Below are 27305 nucleotides of genomic sequence, written 5' to 3'. Positions count from 1 at the left end.
AGAATAACACCAGTTTTGTGCTAGAACACTATTTTAAAGTAAACATCAACCAAAGTCCGTAGTTGCATAGTCCAAAAACTGCAGGTAGAATCTGGTTCAAGAGATACAATCTATTGAACATCAAACAACTATGTCTTAATGGCCTAAGAACAGCAAAGGAGAATTTGACAACCAGAAATTATTAGGTCTAGGGAAAATGTGGGGAAAATAGGATTAGAGGGATTTGGGAATGTGAGGGAGAGTGGAATTAACCATATCCTAATCTCAAAGAGGGAAATGCATTGGACAGAATGATAGCAGAGAGAGTGAAAAAAAGAAAAAAAGAAAAAGAAAATAGAGAAGAAAAAGAAAAAAGAGACAAGAAAAAAAGGAAAAACAAAAATTTTAAATTAAAAAGTTAGGGGGCAGGGAAGGTGGCTCAGTGGTAGAATGCTTGCCTTGCATGCCTGAGGCCCTGGGTTCGATTCCTCAGCACCACATAAGCAAAAAGAAAAAAGCCAGAAATGACGCTGTGGCTCAAGTGGTACAGTGCTAACCTTGAGCTGAAGAGCTGAGGGAGAGTGCCCAGGTCCAGAGTTCAGGCCCCACGACCAGATTCACCCCCCCCAAAAAAAAAAGTTAAAACCCTTAAAAACTGTAAAGTTTGAAAGAGTAGTATTGAGAGAAGAACGGGCATAGGATGAGAGGAGGGAAGGGATAGAAAGGAGACATGAAAAACTAGAAAAATAAAAATGTTTTAAAATATTATATGGGTATAAAGAGGTAATACTGCTATTAAGGAATTTAAGTCTGAGAGGTTTTGAGTTGAGTTATTTCTGTATTAAGTATGGACACAATGGAGGTTAAGCTTTAATAATCGACGACGGGTATATTTGAGGGTGAACAGAACAGCAATTTAGTCACACAGAAAAGAATGAAAGAGAAGAAATGAAAAGAATGAGAAAAAAATGAAAGAAAAAAAGGATCAAAAGGTGAGTAGAGATTTAAAAAAGCACATACACATATACACCTAAAATAAAAATTATACAAGGAAGAAAAGAAAAAATAATTGAAAAAACATTTTTATAATTAAAAACTTAAAAAAAATTAAAAATAACATTCAAAAAAGAGAAAGTCGTTTGATATTTTTTTTTGGAGGGGATGGGAAGATTCTGTATCTCCCTTGTGTCATAACCAGTCTCTTGGTGGAGTCTCTGGTTTGCTTGTGGTGTTTGGTTTTCCTGTGGCTTGATTGGTTTATTAAATCAGTTTTTTTTGGCAAGCAAAAAAATGCTCTGCTTTACTCATTATTTTGTGATACTCCTCCCAGGCTAGTTCTGTGAGAGTGGGATCTGTTTTGAGTATCGCAAAAGAGGGAGATGGCTTTTTCCTCTAGTTTGGAGATGCTGTGTTGAGGCTAAGTTCTGGGTAGAGTTGAGGCTTTTCAGCAAACAGTAGCTTTTCCCTGATGGGCTAGCTTCTGAGACAGTCACAGAGCCCAGACTGGAGCCTTTTTCGGGGTTTATGTTTACTGAATTTCAATGGATTGTATAGGCTGCTGTAGAGAGGGGCAGTTCCTGGCTCTGTTTACCAAGTGAAGAAAGCCACTCCTGGGGGCAGATTTTCGTCTGCCTGGTGTGGGTGACATTTTTCTGGGTGCAGTTGTGCCTTGCAGGTCTGGGCAGGTTCCTGTGACCTGCTAAATGACTGTCTTGTTTTTTCCCAAGGCCTGAGTTGGAGCTGGCAGCTCAGCCTGGCTTTTGTCAGTATCAAAGATGGAGATCTCCTGTAGTGGGGTCGGGGATGGGTGCCTTCCCTCCTCTGATCCCTGAGGAATGAGGATGTCAGGGTTCTACTCATGCTGGAGGATTGGTCCCTGGGTCGTCTCTGGTCTGAGATCTGCAGGGTGAAGATATCTGCTCCTTGTCAGTTCTTGCTGGTGTTATAGTATCTGTTTGCCTGCTGCATCTGACACCTTTGTCCCGGACTCTGTGTTGAAGATATGGTGGCTACAGCCGCCGCCGCCACCGCTGCCGCCGCAGCTGCCAGTAAGTGCTCAGATTTCTCTCTTTGCCTGGATTTTCCCTTTGTGGCGAAACTCTTTGTACTGTGATGGCACACTTGGTGTAATTCTCTGGCTTAGGAGTATTCACTGGAACTCTAAAACTGCTTTCTATGGGAGAGGTCATTTAGCCTCCAGCTTCTCCTCTGCCATCTTCCTGACCTCTGAACGTCAGGTGGTTGAAATCATCTATCTAATTTGACCCATAATCCCAGGCGTTAGTGAAAATTGCCAACTTAAATAAAAGAAACACCCTAGAAAACGTGGCATTTATTTTGTCTCAATCAAACTTAAAGTGTTCCCAAGACAGTGGTCCCCTTTTCCTTCCAGACAGCCTACAGCAGGCTACAGAAATGGGCATTCAGTGAGCCCTAGCTAATTGCCCCCTCCTGATATGGAGAAGGCTCCAGGAGGGGGAATGGACTTGTGTACCACTTCCCATACCACTTCCCAGCTGGAAACAGCCCAGGGCGGACACAGATTGGAGTCTGCAGGACTCCAGGGAGGATTAAAAACTGGTGCAATGCCCCAGGAGGGAATCCATGCCACCAGTGCGGGCCCAGAGCCCTGTGCCCGGATGCCCACAGAAACCATAAATGCCCTAGGTAAGGTTCCCCTCTCATCCTCGGTCAGGATGAACCATCTGCCATGTCACACCTTATGCCAGCCCCAAAACCTCATAGATTCACTGCCCCTGTCCTACCCTCTGCCCCACCTCATTCCCTAATTTTGTTCGGCAGACAAATTACCAACCCTTGAATTAGCTCTAACTATAAACACAAAAGCAAAGTGTCTGGCTGGAAGATTGTGGCTGTGGTCACACTCGCCTCACCAAACTTTTGGCTGTGGATAGAAGGACAGGTGTCCACTCTAGTCCAGCGTTCACACAGGTCACCTAGGGGAGGCACATACAGGCCCAGCATCTACTGTGGGCTATAGGAAAGGGGGAAGAGAGAGGTGGAAATAGGAGGAAAAGAATGTCTACTGAAATCTTCCCATAAAGGAGCCAAGAAACTGTGAAGGAGAAAACAAAAATTGTGGCTGGGCTCATACTTGGTATTGAAAAAAGAACAACAACAAATACACACACATGATGACTTACATATATTTTCATTGCTCTCATCTCTCTGCTCTCCCAACGTACACACACACAGACACACACACACAGACACACACACACACACAGACACACACAAATCCAGAACGGTAACAGAAGACTTATCCATTCAGCACCTGCAATTTGCCAACTGATCACTCACCTGAGCACAGTCAGGGTGTATAAGGAGAAAGATTCTCTCTCTCTCTCTCTCTCTCTCTCTCTCTCTCTCTCTCTCTTACACACACACACACACACACAGACACACACACACAGACTCAGAGTAATGCCTCTCCTAAGTTTGTTGGTTCCTCATGTGCGACAATGTACAAGCTGAAGGACAAAGGTTCACATACCCTGTTCCCTTGTAAAAACCAAGGGCTCCCACCCAAGGGGTGCACTACTCTAATGACACAGCACGACCCACCACTCCCCTTCTCCAGGGCCAGACCCTTCTCCTTGGGAACAACAATTCATTCACCAGAACCTTAGGCCAGGACATAGGGTGAAGGAATCCCCAGACATGTGACTACTCAGAGGCAGGACTGAAAACAAGCAGGGGGTCATGGGGTTCCCAGGGTGGTGTCTGATCCTGGGTGGGGGCGGTGTTGGGGAAATTGATTGGGTCCTAAAGGCTACATACATGGACAGACTCCCTACTTCCAGCCTAGATGTTTCTGGGTGACTGGATGGATTCGTGGGAAGGCCAAGGAGACCAGATGGACTGGGAGCACCAGCAGATGCTGGCAGAGCTGGGAAATGTGATCACTCTGTGAGTAGTGTTGACAGCTAGGGTGCGGGGGATAGGCCGGGTGTACGTGTGTCGGAGGGGTGTGTTCCTCCCAGATATTCACCTTCTATCTGACCCCCAGTGCCATCACCTCCCTAGTGGGTTTTTCTGGGACCCTCCTGTGGTGAAAGGGTAACTGAGCACAGAGGACAAGTGCTCACACAGCAAGGTGGGGGCCTATCTTCTGCATCCAACATCCCCCACCCCCAGAAAAAAGGCAAAAACCCAAGAAGGCAGGTGTAGAGGTGCTGCTCCCCACCTCTGACTAAAGCCACCAGGTTTCCCCACCAGGGAGAGGAAGGGTGCAGCTGTGTGACTCCTATTGCTCCAGGCTCCCCATTCTCACCCATTCCTGCATCTCCCTGTTTCCTGGGACGCTGGCCACTAGGGATGGGGGTGGGTTCCTCAAGTCGACATCCACTCCCCCACCCCCAGTCCTGGGTTGCATTTGTCTCAGACTCAGGGCTGGCCTGCTTGGCGCTGGGGAGTTGTGGTTGGGACACGAGAGGAGAGGTGATAGTCGCTGGTCTGGGTCCGTGGGGGGCGTGAGTGGGGGAGAAGGTGGTGCATAGAAGTTGTTCATGAGGTGTGGGCCCATGGGGCAGCACTCATGTGTGCTTTGGGGAGAAGCTGTAGGCTGTGGCTCCAGGTGCATCAGGCAGTGATGGCAGTGGCGTGGTGGACACTCAGGCCCAGAGCAGAGGATCAGGGGCTGGGACCAGGTCAGGGCCCCAAGCCAGCCGGGGGTGCAAAATCGCTGCATGACTCCAAAAGTCACCACGGGTCTGAGCCGGCAGGGACATGTTTGAAAAGCAGTGCCGCAGGAAGGGCAGCAAATGGGGCTGGGGTAGGGGCAGGCAGATGGTGGGGCTGAGTGCGCTTCTGTGAAACTGAGCTCCTGGCCCAGAAGCCTTGGACTTAGGGCCTACCTAGCCTCTGAGCCTCCCTGGGGCAGTGTGAGGGATTTGCCTGCTGTGCTGGCTTTCTGTGCTCTGTGCTCCTGGCGCAGAACTGTGCTTCTAGAGCAGCACAGGCCAGCCATTGATGCCACCTCCCCTGGTGCATGTGCCTGCTCATGTCTCTGCTCTCTCTCTCTCTGCCCCCACTTCTCTCCTGGGCTGCCCTGCCACTGTCACGTAAGTGCACTAGCACCCATGTACCCCTGGCTGTAGCAGCTATGTGGCCCCTTGGCTTTGCCCTGTCTGCCCTTCTGTCACACTCCTCCTCACCCTTGGCCTTGTGCTGCCCTAACTCTGCCCTAAGGCTACTAGGCCATGGCAGAAGCAGCCTCACCTCAGCTCAGGGCTTCCCCCTAAAACCAGCAGCTGCTCAGCCCAACCACTGGGGGAGACTCTTCTCATCGACCCCACACACCAAGAAGGTACATGGTGAACCTCCGTGTGTGTGTGTGTGTGTGTGTGTGTGTGTGTGTGTGTGAGAGAGAGAGAGAGAGAGAGAGAGAGAGAGAGATTGTTGGGGATAGCTACTCTCAAGGACTCAGAACAAAGCACCCTTTGGGATGACAGCAAGCACACAGCACATTTTAAAAAGATAGCATAAATAACCCTGTGTAATGGACTCAGCACAATGTGCCTTTTGAAGGACTCAGCACATAGCAACCTGTGGGATCCTCATGGTATTCTAATGAACAATAAAATTAGACATGCCATTTAGACATCACTAAACTTAAATATATTAGTATTATGACATTATATTTCATAGGGACATTATAGACATGTTGTGAATGCCTATTCTGTAATTTCATTCTATTTCAATTGAGCAATAGTAGAGGATATTAGAAATGCATCACAAAGCCTTTGTGATGTCACATTGCTATTGTGACATTACAATCACCTTGAGACCTCCCAAACACATTATGACGTCTTTACTACCTTTGAAAAAACACATGACCTTTTTGACATCACAGTAACTTTGTGTATCCATATCTTCATTATGAAATATCAATTGAGATCATATACGACATTATAATATCACAAAGCATTCACAATAAAATCATTGGTGTGACATCACTGTCATTAGGACATCAGCTCATTGTGACATCACAAATCTGTAATGACATCATACCACTATGACATCACATTGTCATTGTGATATCATATATACATTATGCATATCTATTATGTGATTTCATTATATTTCAAATGTGGCACGTAGGTTCATATCAAAAACACATTTTGACTTCATAACCATTGTGACACCACAATCCTTTTGTGACATAACATTGCCATTGTGATATCTAAACAACTGTGACAATTCAAACATGTCCTGCCCTCATAAGTTTTGTGACATGTCGCCACTATGTTATGTTAGGCCCCATTGAGAGCTCACTCTATTTTTGACCTCATATTATTTCAGGTATGACAAGAAATATTACAAATATACTGTGACATCATGAATATAGTGATATCACACTGCTAGATGTAGTGACCATTGTGTCACATTGTCACATCACAAATCTGTTCTGACTTCATCACATTTGTGCCAACAAATGCCTTTGGAATCCTCACATTGTGATACTCATTGTGAGTTAATGGCAATTGAGTTCTGGAATGCCATTGTCACATCAGTGATCTACTGCGACATCACAAATCTCTTTTGAACTCATCCCTATTCTGGTAACACCAACTAATTGTGATATAACACACATGACATTATAATTTGACATCATATTGCAATTGTGATATTACTGTACCATCATACTTTCACAAACCTATTATGACCTCATCATATCTTAGAAAATTCATGGCCTTTGGGACATCATGCTCTTTCTGTGAATGTGTATCATTGTGAACTGGTAGCAATTGAAATTTGAAATAAGATGTGATATTGCAAACTAGTTTTGACATCACTAACCTATTTTTATATCATCAACATTTTGCCAACTGAAACCTCTTAGGAACTTTAGCACTTTTGACAAAAAATAACTGGCCTTTGTGTCATCACAGTTCATTTATGTATGTCATTGTGATTTCATTCTCATATACTCATTATAAACTAATGGCAATTAAGATCTGACATGCCACTGTGACATCACAAACCCTTTGTGACATCATCATCAGTGTGACATCAGACTGTCGTTATGACATCATCAGCTCATGGTGATATCACCAAGCTACAGTGACATCAAAGCATTATGACATCGCATTGCCATCTTGCTGTCATAGACACATTGTCAATGTATATCCTATGAATTCATTCTATTTTAAATGTGGCATATCATTTGATATCAGAAACACATTGTGACCTCATAACCACTGTAACATTATAAACCCTGAGTGGCGTCATAACCAGTATGATATCACATTGTTGTTATGATATCTTTAGCTTATGGTGACATCACAAAATGACAATGACATTATAGCATTTGCCATTATGTCATTTTGACATCATAGTCACATATGAATGCCTAATCTGTGATTTCATTGTATTTGAAATGTGGCATGTGGGTTGATATCAGAAACTCATTGTGACATCATAACCTTTGTGACATCAAAATCCCTTTGTGACATCAATTTGGCAATGTGACATCACAATGGCAATGTGATGCTACTAACACACCATATCACAATGGTCATGAACTCAGAATGGGTTTCTGATATCAACCGACATGCCACATTAGAAGTAGAATCAACATAAAGGGCAAACACAACTTGTCTATGATATCAGAATGACAATGTAATGTTACAGTGCTATGATGTCATTGTAGTTTTACATGTCTAAATGAGATGATGTTGTCATAATGGCAACATGATGTCACAATTATGATGATGTCAGAAAGGATTTTTTAAAATATTTCAATGGTATGTCTAATGTCAGTTGTCATTAGATCCCCATGAGGATATGGATACAAAAAATGTTCTGTGATGTCACAGAGGCCATGTGTGTTTTCAAAGGTGGTAAGAGGTCATGATAGCTTTGGAATGGCACAATGTGATTCATAATATCTCAGTGGAAATGAGATTTCCCATTGGGTTTTTGATGAGGTCACAATAGTTTTGTGATGTCATAGTTTGTAATATCAGAATGATATATCCAATTTCAATTACTCATAATTCAATATGAGGATACCAGGTGATAGAAGAAGCTTCATAGTATGAGGTCATACTATGTGAAAACCCAATGGGACACTGATTTCACAATGACAATGTGAAGTCTCAACATCGTGTTATAATGATGTTTTGATGTCACAATTGGTGACGCCATACTGATGAGGAGGTCACAATAGATTTGAAATGTCCCAAGGGGTTGGTGATGTCACAATGGCATGTGGGATCTCAACTGTCATTAACTCACCATGAGTATATGAGTTTGGGAAGGGATTCTGATGTCCCCAAAGTATATGTAGTCAAAAAGGTGAAGAACTAACAGGTCTGAGATATCACAACGTGTCACAATGGTTATGATGTCCAGTGGTGTGATATCATGATGTTACACTGGATTTTAGATATCTCATGTCATATCTGAAATATGAAGACAAACACAGATTTTCAACTCACAAAGGGCCTAAAATATCACAACGACATGGCACAAATGTTATGAGGACAGGAGAGGTATTTGATGTCACATTGGGTTAGTGATATAACAAAGGCAATGTACTATGACAAAGAGATTTTGATGTCACAAAGGTAATGAGTTCACAATGGTTTCCTGATATCAACCCACATGGCACACATTTGGAATAGAATTAAGTCAAAGAATAGGCATTTACAATGGGTCTATGACATCAAAGTGATAATGTGATGTGAAGGCAACAATGTTTGATAGGATATGTACTCATTACCTTACTCATAACTGTAATCCCTCTGTACACTATATTTACAATAAAAAATGTACAGAAAAAAAAGAAAACAAATGGTATGGTGTCATTGGGGATTGGTGTTATCACAATGAGATGATGGTGTCATGATGACAATGTGATTTCACAGTCGAAATTATGGCACAAAGTATTTGTGATGATACAATGCTATGTGTAATCACAATTTTCATTAGTTCACTATGAGAATATGGGTACACAAAGGGTCTGTGAGGCCACAGAGGTCATGTGTTTTTTAAAGGTGCTAAGACTTCACAATTGCTTTGTGATGTCACAATGTAATTGTGAAGGCTTAACAACAATGTGATGTCACAATGATTTTGTGATGTCACAGTGGTGATGAGATCACAATGAGTTTGTGATGTCACCATGAGTTTGTATTATTACAATGACATGGCCAATTTCAATTTCTACTAGTTCACAATGAGGATACAATTTCAAAGAAAGAATCTTAAGATCCAAAGACCATGAGTTTTTAGTCATAATGTGTGATATGCTGCCATTAGGATATTTTAGGACTTTAGTAAGCTTATACTCTGTTTTCAAACTCATAATAATTCAGGTATGACATATGATATCAGAAATTGACTCTGACATTATGCATATTGTGACATCACATTGATAGACATCAAGACCATGGTGTCACATTGTGAACTCACATATCTGCTAGGATTTCATGACATTTGTGCCAACACATGATTTTGGAGCCAACACAGTCCCTTTGTGAACTCATATCTTCATTGTGAATTAATGATATTTGAGAATCGGCATGCCATTGTGACATTTCCAACCTATTGTGACAGCACAAACCTATTATAGTAGAAACACATTGTGATCTAATAGCCATTGTGGAAGCACAATCCCTTTGTGACCCTATATTTCCATAGTAATATCACTAATCCACTGTGAAATTCCAATCCTCTCTTACCCAATCCAGGTATGAAATGTGATACCCGAATCCAGTGTGACATTTAGATCATGGTGACACTCACTGATAGATGATATGAGCATTTTGTCACATTCTGACAACACACACCTGTTAGGACTTCATCACTTTTGAGACAACGTATGCCTTTGGAGACATCACAGTCACTTTGTGAGCTCATATACTCATTGTGAGTTGACAATTGAGATCACATATGCCATTTTGATGTCACCAACCCATTGTGACGTCACAAACCTCTTGTAAACTCATCACTAGTGTGGCATCACCAATTGTGGTATCAAAACATTATTAAGTCATCATATTTCAACATCACATTGCCATAGTGATATCACAGTTCCATTGTGTTTTCAATAACCTAGTATGTCTTCATAGCATTTTAGAAAATTCATGGCCTTTTATATTTGTCTTCTTCTGTGAACTAATATCCTTATTGTGAAATAGTAGCAACTGAAATTGGGCATGTGATTATGAGATGTGACTTCAGAAAACTTTGATTTCATCACCAGTGTGACATCAAAAACCCATTGTGAGCTTTCATAGATACTTGACATCACTATCACATTGTGACATCCCAAACTTATTAGGACCTCTTAGCACCTCTGAAAAAACACATGGCCTTTGTGACATCACAGTCCCTTTGTGTAACTATACCCTGATTATGAACTGACAATTGATATCAGACATGCCACTGTGACATCATGAACCCTTTGTGACAGCACCAGTGTGACATAACATTCTCATTATAACAGCATCAACTACTTTTGAGATCAGAAAACTACAACAAGATAATATTATGAGATCACATTGTCATTGTGATGTTATAGACAGATTGTGAATGCCTGTTTTTAATCTGTTTTCTTGTTGTAGTTGGTCATGGGACTTGAACTCTTGGCTTGGGTGCTGTCCCTGCTCTACAGCTCTAGGTGAGCACACTATCACTTGAGCCACAGCTCCACTTCTGGTTTTCTAGTGGTTTTTATTGGAGATAAGAGTCTCATGGACTTTCCAGCCTGAGGTGACTTTGAACTGCAATCCTCAGATCTCAGCCTCCTGAGTAGCTGGGATTACAGGCATGAGCCACCTGCACCAGGCTTTTTCATTCTATTTAAAATTTGACATGTGTGTTGATATCAGAAACCTGATGTGACCTCATAACTGTTGTAACATCATAAATCAGCAGTGACATCAAATTGTCATTATGACACCCTCAGCTCATTGTGACATCACCAAACGACAATGGCATCAAAGCATGATAAATCACAGTGACATGGTTATGTCATAGCATAACAGTGTGAAGGCCTGTTCTGTTAATTCATTCCATTTCAGAAACCCATTTGACCATATAACAATTGTTATATCACAATCCTTTGTGACATCACCTTGCCATTGTGACATCATTAACCGGTTGTGCCATCACAAACCAGTCCTATTCTTATAAGTTTTGTGACATTGTTATATGTTAGGCCCTTTGTGAGCTCATAATCTGTTTCCAATCTCATATTTCTGATAAGACATGGGATATCAGAAATCCCCTGTGACATCATACTGCCAGATATCATGACCATTGTGTCACATTGTGACATCAAAAACCTGTGAGAACGGCATCACATTTGTGTCAACATATGCCTTTGGAGACATTACAGTCCCTTTTTGAACTCATATATTCATTGCCAATTAATTACCATTGAGATCTGCCATGACACTTTGACATCATGCACCCATTGTGACATCAGAAACTTATTGTGACCTCTTTAAGAGAATGGCATCAACAAATAATTGTGGTATCAAAGCATTATTTTGACATGATATTGTGGTATTGGCGTTGTGATATCACTGTCCCATTGTGTTTTTACAAACCTATATGGCCACATCTCATCTTAGAAAATTCATGGCCTTTGAGACTTCAAGCTCTTTCTGTGAACTCGTGTACTTATGACCTCTAAGGCAAGGAGACAAACCATGTAGTCACATTTAATATAATAAAACAATTTACAATAGAAAGGGGACTGAGATGACCTTATCCTGGATTGGATACCCAGGTCCAAGAGCAGCCTTGACCACCAAACCTCAGAACTCCAATGGACAGCCCCACCCTTTATTAATTGGTTTGTAAGCCACCAGCCAAAAAATTATGATCTCTGAATCTCCAAACCTCAATGGGCAAGGCTTTTTACTTTTTCAGTCCTTCCTCCTTCACTACAGACCTGTCCTTCCTTCCTTTCCCTTTTTCCCTTCCACTACTTCCTTCTTCTCTTCAGGTCTCTCCACTCTCCACAGGCCTGCCCTACCCTGCCTCAGTGACTACTTGCCAACCTTCTGCTCTCCCTCATCTTCCTCTCTTCTCAGGTTTTTCCCTTCCTGCTGTCTCATCACTTTCTTCCATCCGGGTAGCTCCTATTTTTTATCCCCCCTTCCAATGCTCTGAAAATGCAACCTATGTATAGGTTGTACCCCCCCTCACTCCAACGGGTCGCCTGCCTAACAATTTTTAACCATCTCTTCCCAATCTGACAAATGCTCAATCACTTCTTGACAGCTCACCATGTGAGGCTTGACACCTCCACCTTTGGCGGCCTTCCCCACATTCTCCCATGGGCCAGGCCAAGAATTTACAATGATTATCAGCTCTCACAGGTAATTCTGGCAACACTGGTTATTACACAGTGAATTAGAAGAAATTGAAGTTGTATATGTCAATGTTATATTAAAATTTGATGAGACATCACTAACGCATTGTGACCTCATCACTGCTGTGAAATCACAAACTCATTGTGATATCACATTACCATTGTGCCAACATGATCATACTGTTACATCCCAAACCTATTATGAACTCAGAAGCTTTGAAAGCATGGCCTTTGTGTATTCATGGGCCCTTTGTGTACCCATATCCTCATTTTGAGTTAATTGAGATCAGACATGCCATTTTAACATTGCAAAACCTTTGTGACATCATCACCAGTGTAACATCACATTGTCATCATGACACCATCAGCCCATCATGACAGCATAAAAAAACAATTACTTCATAGCATTATGACATCACATGGTCATTGTGATGTCACAGATACATTGGAATGCCTATTCTGTGATTTCATTCGATCTCAAATGTGGGAGGTGGGTTGATATCAGAAATAGATTGTGACAACATAACCATTATGACATCACAATACATTGATGACACCACATTGCCATTATGATATCACTGACCCACTGTGACATCACAAAACTGTCCTATCCTCATAAATGTTTTGACATGCTGCCAGTATGATCTCTGGCCTCTCTGAGCTCACAAATTGTTTAATTCATAATACATCAGGTATGACATGTGATATCAGAAATCCAGTGACATCACGACCACCGTGACATCACATTGCCAGATGTCATGAACATTGAGTCACATTGTGACATCACAAACCTGCTAAGACATTACACTTGTGCCAACATATGCCTTTCGATACATCATTATCCCTTGTGACCTTGTATATTCATTGTCAATTAGAGACCTAGCATGAGATTGTGACATCACCATCCCATTGTGAAATCACAAATTTATATGATCTCATCACCTATATGGCATTACCACTATTTGTGACTACAAAACAATACTATCACATGTAATGGTAACATCATATATTGCCAATGGGATATCTCTGTCCCATCACATTTCCACCAATCTATTATGTACTCATAATATTGTACAAAATTCCTGGCCTTCTGACTTCTAGCTCCTTATGTGAACTCGTATCTTCATTGTGATCTAGTAATATCACCATGTAATGGTGACCACATCACCATTGTGACATTACAATCCTTTTGTGACCTCATATTGACATTGTGATATCATTAATGCAATGTAACATCACAAACCTCATAAATTTTGTAACAAGTGACTACCTTGACCTGGCCTGAATGCCCAGAGCTAAATGCAGCCTCAACCATGAACCCTCAGACCTCCAAAGAGCAGCCCAGCCATTCGTTAACTGGCCTGCAAACAACCATCCCCCAAAATAATGATCTCCAAAACACACTTCAAAGGACAAGGCTTTTTCCTTTCTCTTCATCCTCCTTCTTACCAGACCTGTCCTACATTTCAGGTCTTTTCATTTTTTCCTTCCACCATTCCCTTCTTCTCTTTAGGCTGCTCTACTCTTGAAAGTCCTACCCAGGTGGCCAGCTGCCATCCTTCACCTCCTGCTCTCCCTCAATTTCCTCTCCTCCCAGTTCTTTACCTTCTTGCAGTCTCATCAATTCTTTTCTTCCAGCCCTTTCCCCTTTTTCTCTCCCCTTCTATTGCTCTGAACATGCAACCTATATATAGGCTGTGCCCTTCCCCCACTGCAATATGTTTCCTGCATAAAACAGTTTTCAATCATCACTTCCCAAATGTTCATGCCCAGTAACTTCTTGGCAGCTCACCATGTAGGGCTTGACATCCTATCTCCTTCAGCAGCATGTTCTGCCCCCTCCAGTGGCATGCAACCCCACTCTATGGTGGTCCAGACCAAGAGGCCATGATGACTATCTGTTCCCGTGGATTATAGGGGCACTGCTGGTTTTGACCATGTCCTCATGGTGGTCTAGTAGCAATTGAAACTGGACAAATAATTGTGATATTACAAACTGGTGACATAATTAATCCATTTTGACCTCATCACCAGTGTGACATCACAAACCCATTGTGACATCACATTGCTGTTTTGACACCAGGATCACATTGTGACATCCCAAATCTATTATCATCTCTTATATCCTTTGAAAAAGTACATAGCTTTGTGACATCACACTCCCTTTGTGTACTCAAATCCCCACTGTGAAATATTGACAATTGAGAATCAGAGGATATTTTAACATCAAAAACAGTTTGTGAGTTCATCACAATTGTGACATCACATTGTCATTTTGATAACATCTGCTCATTGTGAAATCACAAAACTAAATGGTATGATAGATTTAGAACTTCCCATTGTCCTTGTGACATCATAGATACATTATGAATGCCTTTTCTGTGATTTCATTCTATTTAAAATGTGGCCTGTAGGTTGATATCATAAACAAATCGTGAACTCAAAACCATTGAGATAGTACAATCCCTCACCAGTTCTCAGTTTATTAAATGATGTGCCTTCTTTAATGAAGAATGCAGAGTGCGGGTGGAGAATAACCAGCAGTCTCAACCCACAATACCTATTACTTATGCCATGTTAACAAGGACAGAGGAAAGGCACTCCACTGGCATCCAACAGGCCACAATACCTGGCCCCTACCATGACAGGTGAGACAGGCAGGACACTGAATCCCCCAGAGCAGGAGTGAGACAAAAACCTGGTGAGCCTCTAGCTGAGTTTGTAGACTGAGTCAAACAGAGTATTAACCACAAGCTGCTGGCAGGGAACCTCCAAGATCAGTTTGTAAAGTTGCTGGTTTGGGAAGGGGTGAATGCAGACCACTGCATGGCCTGTGCAAGATTTAGAGAGGGTTCCATGAGCAGATTGGGTGCTGGCCTCTCAGGATGTGGGAATGCAACAACACCAGTCCCAATCATAATGTTTAGCTTTACAGGCTCAGACATCTGCAATGACTGAGGCTATTACCCAGGTGCTGGCAGCCCAAGGCCGAAGAGGGACTTGTTTTAAATGTGGGCAGGAGGGTCACTTTAAGAGGGACTGTTCACAACAATCCTTCCCTCTCCCTACCCCCACCCCCCGCCAAATGGCCTGGGGGGTCCAAACCGCCCCCTACTTCCTGCCCCAGGTGCAGGAAGGATACCATTGGAAAAAGGATTGTAGATCCAAATTTGATATAAATAGGAAGCCTTTAAACTAGGGGAGGGGCATCCTCCAGCCCCATTAACTCAAGGAGGAACCCCCTCTGCTATGAGGCCCAGGCAGCCTCATGGCAGGATGACCCAGGCGCATAGGACGGTGCCACTGGAGGAAGGACTCACCTTAAAATGACTATTTTCATAGGCGGGAAATGGTTTCACTGCCTAATTGACACGGGGGCAGATCAAACCATACTCAGGGAGGAGGAAGTGCCCTTGGACTGGAAGCTTGCACTCGGGCCCCCAATATTGAGGGTAGAGAGAAACTACAGACGTGGTCACTACAGACCATCCAGCATCCTATGATGATATCCTGTATGGAGAAGAAGCACAAAGGCTTAAACAGGATCTAGAAGGAGTTAAGGAAAAGGATTTTTAACTTTCATAATTACAGAGAAGAACATGGGGGGTCTTCTCAAGTGTACTCCCAATCCTAAAGGCCACTGCTCTCGAGTACCTCCCATAGGTGGAAACCCAGAAGCCCTATCTGGGTGGAGAAGTGGCCATTGACCAAACCTAAACTTGTAACCCTCCACTTTTTGGTGAAGGAACAGATGAATCTTGGGCACGTATGTCCTTCTATTAGTCCTTGGAACACACCCGTATCTGTTATTCAAAAGGCCTTCTGGGGCTTGGCGTATACTCCAAGATCTAAGTAAGGTAAATGAAAGGATGGAGTTAGTAGGAATGCCCCTAAGAGGGATGCCCTGGACTCCCACTCTACCTTCAGAATATACTTTAGTTGTGATTGATATTAAAGATTGTTTTTTTCCATCCCTTGCATCCAAATGACTGCGAGAAGTTTGCTTTCTCCATCCCTTCTTGTCACGACCGCCTCGACCCGCAAGGATGACGCAACAACAGGTTCTTCTTTCAGGCGGTTTATTCAGGACCTTTTACAACATCTTCTCTCCCGCTTCTTCTGCCCGCTTCTTCCTGCTTCTCCTTCCCTCCACCCCCACGCTCCGGTTATAAGCCTCCTGGATGGCCAATCCCGAAGCGCCATGTGGCCTATACCAATAGGGCTGCAAACACGGAAGCAAACTAGGAGCCAAGTCATAGCCATATAAGGAGTTGACTTTTACAGAGAGCACTCGTCACCGGGAAGACGGAAGGTGGGAGCCAGCGCCATCTTTGGTCGCAGCCGCGCCATGCGGCCGTGCCATTTTTGCGGCCTCGCCTTAATGCCGCGCCGTCTTTGGTCGTGGCTCCTGCAGCTCTCCACAGCTCCCCCTCTTTTGTTTTATTAAGCAACAGGTAAGAGTAGAGGTTGGGCCTCTGTCTAAAACATTAATGAGAGGACCTTGCACTGGTCTTCGCCTGAGGGGCGCCTTCCCCAGTGATGTCCAGGCCCGTCCGATGCCTTTTTTGCAGAGGTGGGATCTTGGGCATCAACCCACTTGCAACCCAACATGCTCTTCTTGGGCTCACGCCAGGGAGTGATTCCCAAGTGCAGTGCGTTTGCCTCGCACCCTGTGCTATTCCTTTAACGTGGCAAGCCACGCGTAGGGGGACTGTCCAGCCTCAATGGCAGTGAAGGCCTAGACCACCATAGCCATACTCTTGCGCTGTGAGCTCCTAATCCGGCATATGCACCACAGGCACAGCAAGATCACCAATGCCAGGATACCAATAAGGGAGCCCATTCCCGCCCACTCCTTCAAATGATCCACAGTTGTCAAACTCTCCAGTCCAATTGCCTAAAAGATAAGGGCATCAGTCTCGGGAACACGGACAGGATCCCCCATCTCAGCACTGGTCTTACAGGCTGTATCGTTGTGAGGGCGATCAGAAGAATCATCACCACCCCTGGCATCTTGTGCTTCTTCTCCTTGGACCCTCCTAACGAGTCGTTCTGGTACCCAAACCAGATCCTTTTGGTCATGTGGCAAAACACATACAGAACCTCGTGCCCATGTTAGCATGGGATCAGGCCCGCGCCAGATCCCTGTCAAAATATCTTTCCATTTTACCATTCCTTTTGTTAGACCTTGAGACTTGTTATGCCTGTCCGCCGCAGACAGGCCTTGAGCATCCAAATTTAAAAAATTAATAGTGAATAAAGCAAGAGAAAGCCTTTCCTTAGGGGTACAGCCATGGCCAATTCCCCCTTTTTGTTTTTGTAAAGTCTCCTTTAGCGTGTGATGTGCACCTTTTACGATGCCTTGACCTTGAGGGTTATAGGGCAACCCATGAAGAAGTTGAACATCCATTGCTTTGCAAAAGGAGAAAAATTGATTTCCTGCATATGCAGGACCATTATCAGTTTTGAGCTGTTTTGGTTTGCCCCAAGCTGCCCACGCCTCTAGGCAGTGGATAATAACCTGATGTGCCTTTTCTCCAGTCATAGGGGAGGCATATATAATGCCAGAGCATGTGTCTACAGAAACGTGTACGAATTTCTGTCGTCCAAATTCAGGTACATGAGTAACATCCATTTGCCATATTTTAAGAGGCAAAAGGCCTCGAGGATTAACACCAACACTAGGTAAGTGGTGATAAATTACACAATGAGGGCAATCTAAAACTATTTGTCGGGCATCAGCCCGGGAAAGTCGAAATTGTTTTTGTAAAGCTTTTGAGTTAACATGAAAGTTATTATGAAAAGTTTTTGCTCTATCCAAATTTGAACTAAAAAAAAATCCAATCTTGACGGGTATAGCAATCAACAATATCATTGCCTTCTCTTAAAGGGCCAGGCAGACCGGTATGGGCGCGAATATGTAAGGGATAGAAAGGGTGTTGTCGTTGCCAAAGCAATCGTTGTAAGCGACAAAACAAATATCCAACAGGAGAGGCCTGTTTTATTGGCCCTGCAGCCTCCAAGACTCTTAAAGCATTTATAGCATAAGCAGAGTCTGAAATTAAAAGGAAAAGGACAGGTTTGAAACACTTTTACAACAATTTGTAGTTCCACTAATTGTGGAGCACCGGCTTGAAACTGGTGGCGGACTGGGTCATGGCCTTCCACCATGTACACGCCGCATCCCGTTTTAGAGCCATCGGTAAAAATATTGCAAGCTCTAGCAAGGGGATTTAAGGAGGTAACTTTAGGAAAAACTACGGGATGCTCTTTTAGAAAATTTAACAGGGGATGTTTTGGAAAATGGTTATCTATCTGACCTTTAAAACTACATTGTAAGACTGCCCAATCATCTACAGTAGCACATAATGTTTGTACTTGATGATTAGTATATGGAACAATAATGAAGCATGGAGCATTGCCAAAATATTGGACGCACTGTTGAACCCCCGACAACGCCAGACTGGCTACCGCTGCAGGGTAATACTCAATGGATTTTGCCGGAGAAACTTTTGGGTAAATCCAAAGCAATGGGCCATCTTGCCATAAAAGCCCTGAAGGTTGAACACATGTAGGGAGAATACACAAAGTAATTGGCTCACCTTCCTTAACTCTTTTTAAACATGCCCTTTGTAACTCATGCTCTACCTTTCATAGTGAATCATGTGCCTCATCCGTAAGCTGTTTTGGAGAATCTAATGCAGAGTCTCCTTGTAGCATGTTATATAAGGGCTTAAGTTCATAATTTGGCAGCTTTAAATAACATCGGATCCAATTAATGTCTCCCAATAACTTTTGATAATCATTCAGGATTTTTAAATGATCCTTCCTCAATTCTACCTTTTGGGGTACAATATGAGATTTATGTATGGTAGCCCCTAAATATTCAACAACAGAGTGTTGTTGTACTTTCTCAGGGGCAATAAACAAGCTTTTAGCATTTAACAGCTTGGTAAGTTCCTCATAAACTTTGTGTAGTAATTGCTCTGATTTAGAGGCCAACAAAATATCATCCATATAATGAATGCAGCGCACCTTGGGATATTTTTGTCTAAGCGGCTTAAGAGCCTCGGCCACAAATAACTGACACGTGGTTGGACTGTTTGCCATGCCCTGGGGAAGTACTACCCATTAGTACAGTTTGTCCGGTTCCTCATGATTACAGGAAGGGAGGGTAAAAGCAAAACATTCAGTGACCCCAGCAAATAATGGAATAGAAAAGAAACAATACTTTATGTCAATGACTATAACAGGCCAATTTTCAGGTAGGGAAGAAAGAAGCGGTAAGCCCCTCTGAACTGGACCCATAATTTGCATTTGTCCATTGATTGCACGCAAGTCATGTAGCAATCTCCACTTTCCAGATTTCCTTTTTATTACAAAAATAGGAGTATTCCAAGGAGAAACAGAAGGCTTAAGGTGCCCCAGTTCTACCTGTTCTTGTACTAGAGTTTGAGCAGCAGCAAGCTTTTCCGAGGTTAGTGGCCACTGAGGCACCCATACTGGATCCCCCGTCTTCCAAACTATGGGAATGCCGGCCCCAGTGGCCGCTATGAAAAACCCAGTCCCTGTTTGTCTAACTTTTGTTTTACATGGATGGGCTCTTTATTGCCTTGTAGAAATTTCCCTAGGCCAAAGCCAGGATGATACCCCATGCGAGTCATCACATCTTGGGAAACAGCTGAATATTCATTGCTCAGAGTAAACCCCATCTCTTTTAACAAATCTCTTCCCCACAATGATACTGGCAGCTCTAGCATGTAAGGCTGAATAGTGCCTGAGTGGCCTTCATCGTCCTTCCAGGAGTTGTCTTGCACTCATTTCAGGAGTTTTTGCGTATCCTAGGCCTTGTAATACTTGAGGAGAGGTCTGTATAGGCCATCCCAACGGCCAATCCTTTTTGCAATTATACTTTTATCTGCCCCAGTATCTAGAAGACCTAATATCTTTTTATCGTCTATTTTTAGTTCTAGCACTAGTCTTTGGTCCAAATCAAGAGATATAAATGTCAGATCTACTCCTGTGGATCCGAAACCCTTTTCTGCCCTAGTCTGTTGCTGCGGTTCAAAATGCTCATGGAGGCTAGGTAAAATAAGCAGCTGTGCAATGCGGTCACCAGGAGATATGGCAAAAATTCCTTTTGGTGACTCAACCATGATTTTAATAGTTCCAGCATAATCAGGGTCTATTACTCCAGGGTGTATTTTAAGACCCCGTAGAGTAACAGACGACCTGCCCAAAAGCAACCCTACTGTTCCTGGTTCTAAGGGTCCTTTGAAATCTGTATCCACTAACTGAACGCCCATTTGGGGGGTTAGTATGAGTCTGGTGGTGGCACGGAGGTCCAGTCCTGCGGAGCCCGCAGTGGCTCTCCGCGGTTCTGTGGGTGCCGTAATGTCGGCCACTGTTCCAGTTTTGATTGTCCTTGCTCCACTGCCCCATATATTTGTGGGCCCTGGGGACGAGGGCCCCGCTTCCCGTTTTTTGTCTGCTCTAGGGGTTGGCCGTTGATGTCCTTAACGGATCTGCATTCATTTGCCCAATGCTTCCCCTTTTTGCAGCGCGGACAGAGGCCAGGCTTTTTTGTGGTCCTGGGAGCTTGCTACCTCCCTCTCCTCTATGGGGACAATTACACTTCATGTGTCCATCTTTCCCACAGAGATAGCACGCCCCTGTCCTTCCTCCCTTTTTGTGTGTTAACTGCAAGAGTGCAGTGGCTAATCCAGCATTGGTTAAAGGCCCTCCATGTTCTCTGCAAATTTTCATCCAAGCCTCCAATCCCCGATTTTTGTAAGGGGTAATGGCAGACCTACACTCTTTAGTGCATTGCTCAAATACTAGTTGTTTAATTAGGGGCATGGCCGCATCAGGGTCCCCAAAGATTCTTCCTGCTGCCTCAACCATCCTTGCTACAAAGTCTGAGAAGGGTTCAGTAGACCCCTGTATGATTTTTGTTAAGTTCCCACTTACTTCTCCTTTATTAGGCAAGGCTTTCCATGCTTTAATCCCTATCTTGTTAATCTGTTGATATACTTCTACTGGATATCCTATCTGTTGGTTGGCAAACCTTCCTATACCTAGAAGCATGTCTCTATCCCAAGCAGGATTGCCAGCAGCTTGGTTTGCTGCGGCTTCTTCATTTGCAAATTCAACTAAATAAGCTTTCCAATCCAAGTATTGTCCAGGGCTCAAGCAGGATTTCACGAGACTAGCCCAGTCTCCGGGGGTCATACAATGCCTTTCTAATGCCTCGACTTTTCCAACAGTAAAGGATACAGTTACTCCATATGTATGTATGGACTCAGCTAGAGACTTAATCACCTTGAAGTCTAAAGGCTCATGGTATCTCTGCTGATTAGCATCCACAAATACTGGAAAAGTCTGGGGTAACTCACTTCGTGCCTCTCTCCATGCCCCTGGGTTGAAGGACCAGCCTGAGACCTTGAAGCCTTCACTATAAGGGGGAGAAACTGTCGGTGTTCTGGGGCGTCTGGAAGTCCCACAGCAGCACCCTCTATCTTTCCCTAACTCCTTTTCCTCTTCTTTTCCTTTATCTGATTATCTTTGTCCTTTCAATTTGTTCTGTGATTGCTTGAACCTCCTCGAAGTCAGATTCCTCAAGGGAATCGAGCTCTGTAAAATCGGGATATAATTTTGACCTTGGCCTTTTTGCAGTGCCGCTAGCAACACTGCCTCTCTCTGATCTTTCTTCCTGCAGTCTCTCTAAAGCTGCTTGCCCAATCTCCACTACCTCGCTGCAGCGCTGATCCTCCAGGCAACTTCTCACTAACCTCCAAATTGGTCTTACCCCACTCTTAAGTGTTCCTTGTTCATAAGCAAAATCTAAGTCCGCTCCCAACTTCTCTCATGAGGCTACCGTGAGGCTCCCTGAGACCGCAAACCATGGAGCAACAGAATCAAATTCATTTAAAAATCTTTCTAGGGTACCTATCTTTAACTTTAACCTTTTTGATTATAACAGCTCCTTAAGAGCCAGCAAAATTGGGTGTGAAGAGAAAGCGCCCATGTTTCTCAAATAATCTTTTACTTTAGCTTTTAGCTAGTAAATAAACTAGCCCCGGATTGCCACTCTCTCTTTGTCTATAGAGAAGAGCAAAAAATCCCTCCCGCTTTTATCGCGGATCCCCTCTTACCTGGGGACTTACCGGTGCACCCCCTGACCGCTGAAAGTTCTGAATCCCGTCGAGCCCCACGTTGGGCGCCACTTGTCGCGACTGCCTCGACCTGCAAGGATGACGCGACAACAGGTTCTTCTTTCAGGGGGTTTATTCAGGACCTTTTACAACATCTTCTCTCCCGCATCTTCTGCCCGCTTCTTCCTGCTTCTCCTTCCCTCAGCCCCCACGCTCCGGTTATAAGCCTCCTGGATGGCCAATCCCGAAGCGCCATGTGGCATATACCGATAGGGCTGCAAACACGGAAGCAAACTAGGAGCCAAGTCATAGCCATATAAGGACTTGTTTTTTACAGAGAGCGATCGTCACCGGGAAGACGGAAGGCGGGAGCTAGCGCCATCTTTGGTCGCAGCCGCGCCATGCGGCCACGCCATTTTTGCGGCCGCGCCTTACGGCCGAGCTGTCTTTGGTCGCAGCTCCCGCGGCTCTCCACACCTTCTCTTAATTTTTCCCAGCCTGATCAGAGGTTTGAATGTACGGTGCTGCCACAGAGAATGGCCAATAGCCCAGCCTTTTGCCAACAATACTTTGCCACACTTTTAGGGCCTGTGCTGGGTTCAGATACCTCCCTTGGCTATGCCTACATGGATGATATAATTCTGAGGCACCGAGACCGGGGCCGCCTGGAGGGCCTTCTGGCCCAGGTTCTCTTCATATTAAAAATGAGAGTTTACCATAGCCCTCAATAAAATTCAAAAGGTACCTCCTTTTAAGGTGCTCGTGTCCTACCTTACCTTGACTCAGGCCAGCTCCCTTAAACCTTTGCTGGACATTCCAGCCTCTTTGAACTTAACCCAACTTTAGAGCCTTTTAGGGGAAATCAACTGGCTGTTGGCATTTGTTCCTCTCCCTAAAGATATTCTTGTGCCTTATTTGCTCTACTAAAGGCAGAATGCCCCAAGAAGTTATTACAATTTCAGACAGCCATTGGGCAATATTTTTGCAGTTCCAAAAAGCCCTGGATGAAGTTTACCTGAAGGGGTAATCTATTTTTGAGCCCATTTTCCTTTGGTTGTTTGCAGGTGTTACACTGATTTCTGCAGTTTTAACTCAAAGGGGGGAGCCATTAGAGTGGGTTCATATTCCCCTGGGGGCCACACCTAGCATGTACTCTCAGGCAGGCCAACTTGCAGATGCTATTGTCAAGGGAAGGACCCAAGCCCAAAGACATTATGGCCTCGACCCTCAACTGCTTTTCCTTTTCATATGGTAGACGTTGTGTGGCTCACTGGAGCCAATGCTCATCTTGCTCTCTCTCTGAGGAGGGGTTGCTAGGCAAAATTGACTGCCATTATGGGCCATCCAAATGGACTGTCATGTTATGGCGACTTCCCCTCAAAATGCCTTCTCTGTTTTCTCCTACGACTCTTCCTGGTGCCCTCCATGTTTTTTCTGATGGAGGGAAAGCAGGCTCTTTAAATAAAGCCTTTGAAGAGCAACAAAAGACCCCGAGCCAACAAAGATTTCAACCTTGTCAAGGGTCAGCACCATATAAAGAAATGCTGGCCGTAATTATGGCTCTTCAGGACATTCAAAAAACCTTTAATTTGTATTCTGATATACTATATATGATTGACTTGTTCCACCATATTCCCCAGGCACATATTAAGCTGGATGAAAACCCTATTTCCCCTCTTATGGTTACCCTTAAGGGTCTATTAGAAGGTCAAGGAGCCCCTATTCATATTCAACATTTGAGAGGGCATTCAATACTTCCTGTGTTTTTATCCCTAGGCAATAATTGGGCAGACCAGTTAGCTATTGGCCCACAAGTATTAACCTTAAAAGAGGCTAAGTGTTTGCTTGATTTCACCCACATTAACTGGAGAGATCTTCAACATAGATTTCCTCAGATTCCTGTAAAGGACCTCAAAAGGATAGTACATACCTGCAAAACATGCCAGCCCTTCTTAAAAGTACCCCCATTACAACCATCAGTGGTAATCCCAAAGGCCTTAATCCTGGCAAACAGACATTACTCATTTCCTAGCCTTTGGTAAGTTCAAAAATATCTTTGTCTTTATAGATACCTACTCAGGAGCATGCTGGGCCACAGCACATACAGGAGAAAGAACTACACATTCACAAGCACATTTTCTTCAATGCTCTGCCACCTTGGGTCTACCAACACAAGTTAAAACCGATAATAGACCCTTTTTTGTTAGTAAAGCAATGTCAGAGTTTTTGACAAATGGCACATTAATCATACTACAGGATTTCCTTATAATCCCCAAGGCCAAGCAATTATAGAAAGAAATCACCAATGTCTTAAGGAGCAATTACTAAAACAAAAAGTGGGATTTAGCCCCCATATACAGTTACAGATAGCTTTGTTTACCATTAACATTTTAAGTTTTCCAAAAGGGGCAACTGAATCCAGAAACACTGAGAACAACTAAACCCTAAGCCCCAAATGAAATTCAGGTGGAAGGACCCCCTGACACAACAATGGAGAGGACCTGACTTGCTAGTTACCATTGGCAGGGGATTTGGATGCATTTTTACCACAGAGGAGACAGCTTCCATTTGGATCTCTGCCAGGAACCTTAAGGTTTTACCCATTTCCTCTATATAGGAGGATGCCCAAGTGTAAACTAACCAACAAGGAAAGAAAAATGGCTATGGTGTCAGAGTCTTGTGTGTAAAGGAGGGAAAGCAAGAAAGATAACTAACCATTCCCAAGGGCAATCAGCCCTTGAGAAGCTCTTGTGTTCTCTAACAATTGCAGATTGTGGTACTCCAGCTATTGGCTCTTCTGACCCTCCCAGTCCCGGCAATGGCTACTGAATCCATGATCCACGCTGGCAATGCAGACATAGCTCCACAAGAGAAGCTGTCCCTTTGACCTGGTGGCTTGACCTTCATTTTGGTCACCAACATATGTCATTACGTATGGACCATTTAATATTTCTGTAGGAGCTATTTATTCTAATGCTATCTGCTCTAATATTCCTTTTCAAGCCCCACCTCTGGACTCTGAAATGGCAAAGACTGCTATCCCACCCCTGACTGTTAAAGGACTGCTAATGACATTGCTTGGCCTGGTAATGCTTTTGCTGATGGTTTTCCTATGCCTTCCTTGCATTATATATGCACTGCAAACCTCTTATGTGTTTAGCCAGCCAGTTATAAATTTCCCCCATGAGGAACAACAGCCAGAGATGGGTAAGAGGTGGTGCCAGTCTGACCAACCTAAGATAGGGCCTTCAACTTCGCTCTGTAGAAGTTCCCAATGAAGGGTAAGACAGACAAGATGATCCACCCAACCTAAGACAGGCGGGTTCCCTTCTTTAAACAAAATGTGGTGTTGGGAGCCAACAGTAAAGCTGAAAGGTCATCTTGACCCCTGTACTCACTTGAAGGCACAAAGAACTGGTTTACTTGAAAGACACCACGTGCCAGTGATTGCTTTGCTATGTCTGCAGAGTTTGTTTTAAATTTTCCTTGTTTTTCTGGACTATAGTAGAATGGCCTGAGAGTGGGGGCCTACGAGGATGCACCGTGTCCCCTGTGTGGAATTCCCAATACCAGGCTGCTTCCATGTTCTGAAGAGGACGAGATAATGATTGTTCTATATGCCCTGAAATTAATCGCACTGTTTCGGACATTTCTAACTTTGGTGGGGCTGATGTTTATTACTGTGCTAGTTGGGGATAGGCTCTTGTATCACGCACAAGGGCTCTATCCTTGTCTGGCGAATCTCGCCCCCCAGACTTGCCTCAAACCCCCTGCATGGCCAACGCTATTCTTACCAGTGAAATCCTGTTAAAATTACCTTTACAGAGGAGAGGAAAAGGATAACTAACTGGGAGGTGTATCAGCCATTAAAACAAAAAGGGGGAATCTGTGGGGCACACAGGCAGCAAAGATGTCCCTGAGAGGAAGTTGTTTGAGCAGAGCCTGATTTGTTTACATTCAATGTATAAACAGCTTGTGGAAGCTTAGGTGCATGATAAGGTGTGACCTTTACAGTGAATGGTTGGTTCCATTTCCTCTCCTCCCATGCAGTCTTTTGCTTTAAAAAAAGGTCTTGCTCTGTGTTAATAAACAAGTTCCTTCTTGACTTGACTCCTGCATCTGATTTTCTCCTGGGCTAAGGGAGACTGCGGAACGGGTCAGCAGCCACACTTAGCTTTCCTCAGACCCTGTCCAGCTTTCGTGGAATGGATGAAGACCTGACAGAAGAGGCAGGTTTGTGATGTCACAGTGTGTTAGTGATATCACCATGGCCGTGTGATGTCACAAAGTAATTGTGATGCCATATATTTATGAGATCACAATGGTTTTCTGATATCACCCCAAATGCCACATTTGAAATAGAATGAACTAAGAGAATAGGCATTTACAATGTGTCTATAACATCACAATGACAATTTAATGTCATAATGCTATGAGGTCATTGTAAATTGGTGATGTTGTAAGGAGGTAATGATGTCATAATGAATACGTGTTGTCACACTGGTGATTGGGTCACAGAGGGTTTGTGATGTTACAATGGCGTATATTAATTCAATTATCATGTGTTCACAATGAGTATATGGGTACACAAAGGAACTGTGATGTCACAAGTACCATATGTGTTTTCAAAGGTACTTAGCGGTCATGATAGCTTTATGATACACAGTTGTGATGAGGTCAAAACAGGTTTTGATGTCATAATGATTTTGTAATATGTCAAACACATGTCCAATTTCAACTGCTAGTATTTCACAATGTGCATATAAGTTCACAGAAGGAGCTTGAAGTCTTAATGGACATGAATTTTTTTTAAATAT

The sequence above is a fragment of the Dipodomys spectabilis genome, unplaced genomic scaffold (assembly GCF_019054845.1).
Source record: "Dipodomys spectabilis isolate Male_0828 unplaced genomic scaffold, ASM1905484v1 ptg000361l, whole genome shotgun sequence".
In the NCBI taxonomy this organism is placed as follows: Eukaryota; Metazoa; Chordata; class Mammalia; order Rodentia; family Heteromyidae; genus Dipodomys; species Dipodomys spectabilis.
This window is presented reverse-complemented; position numbering follows the sequence as displayed.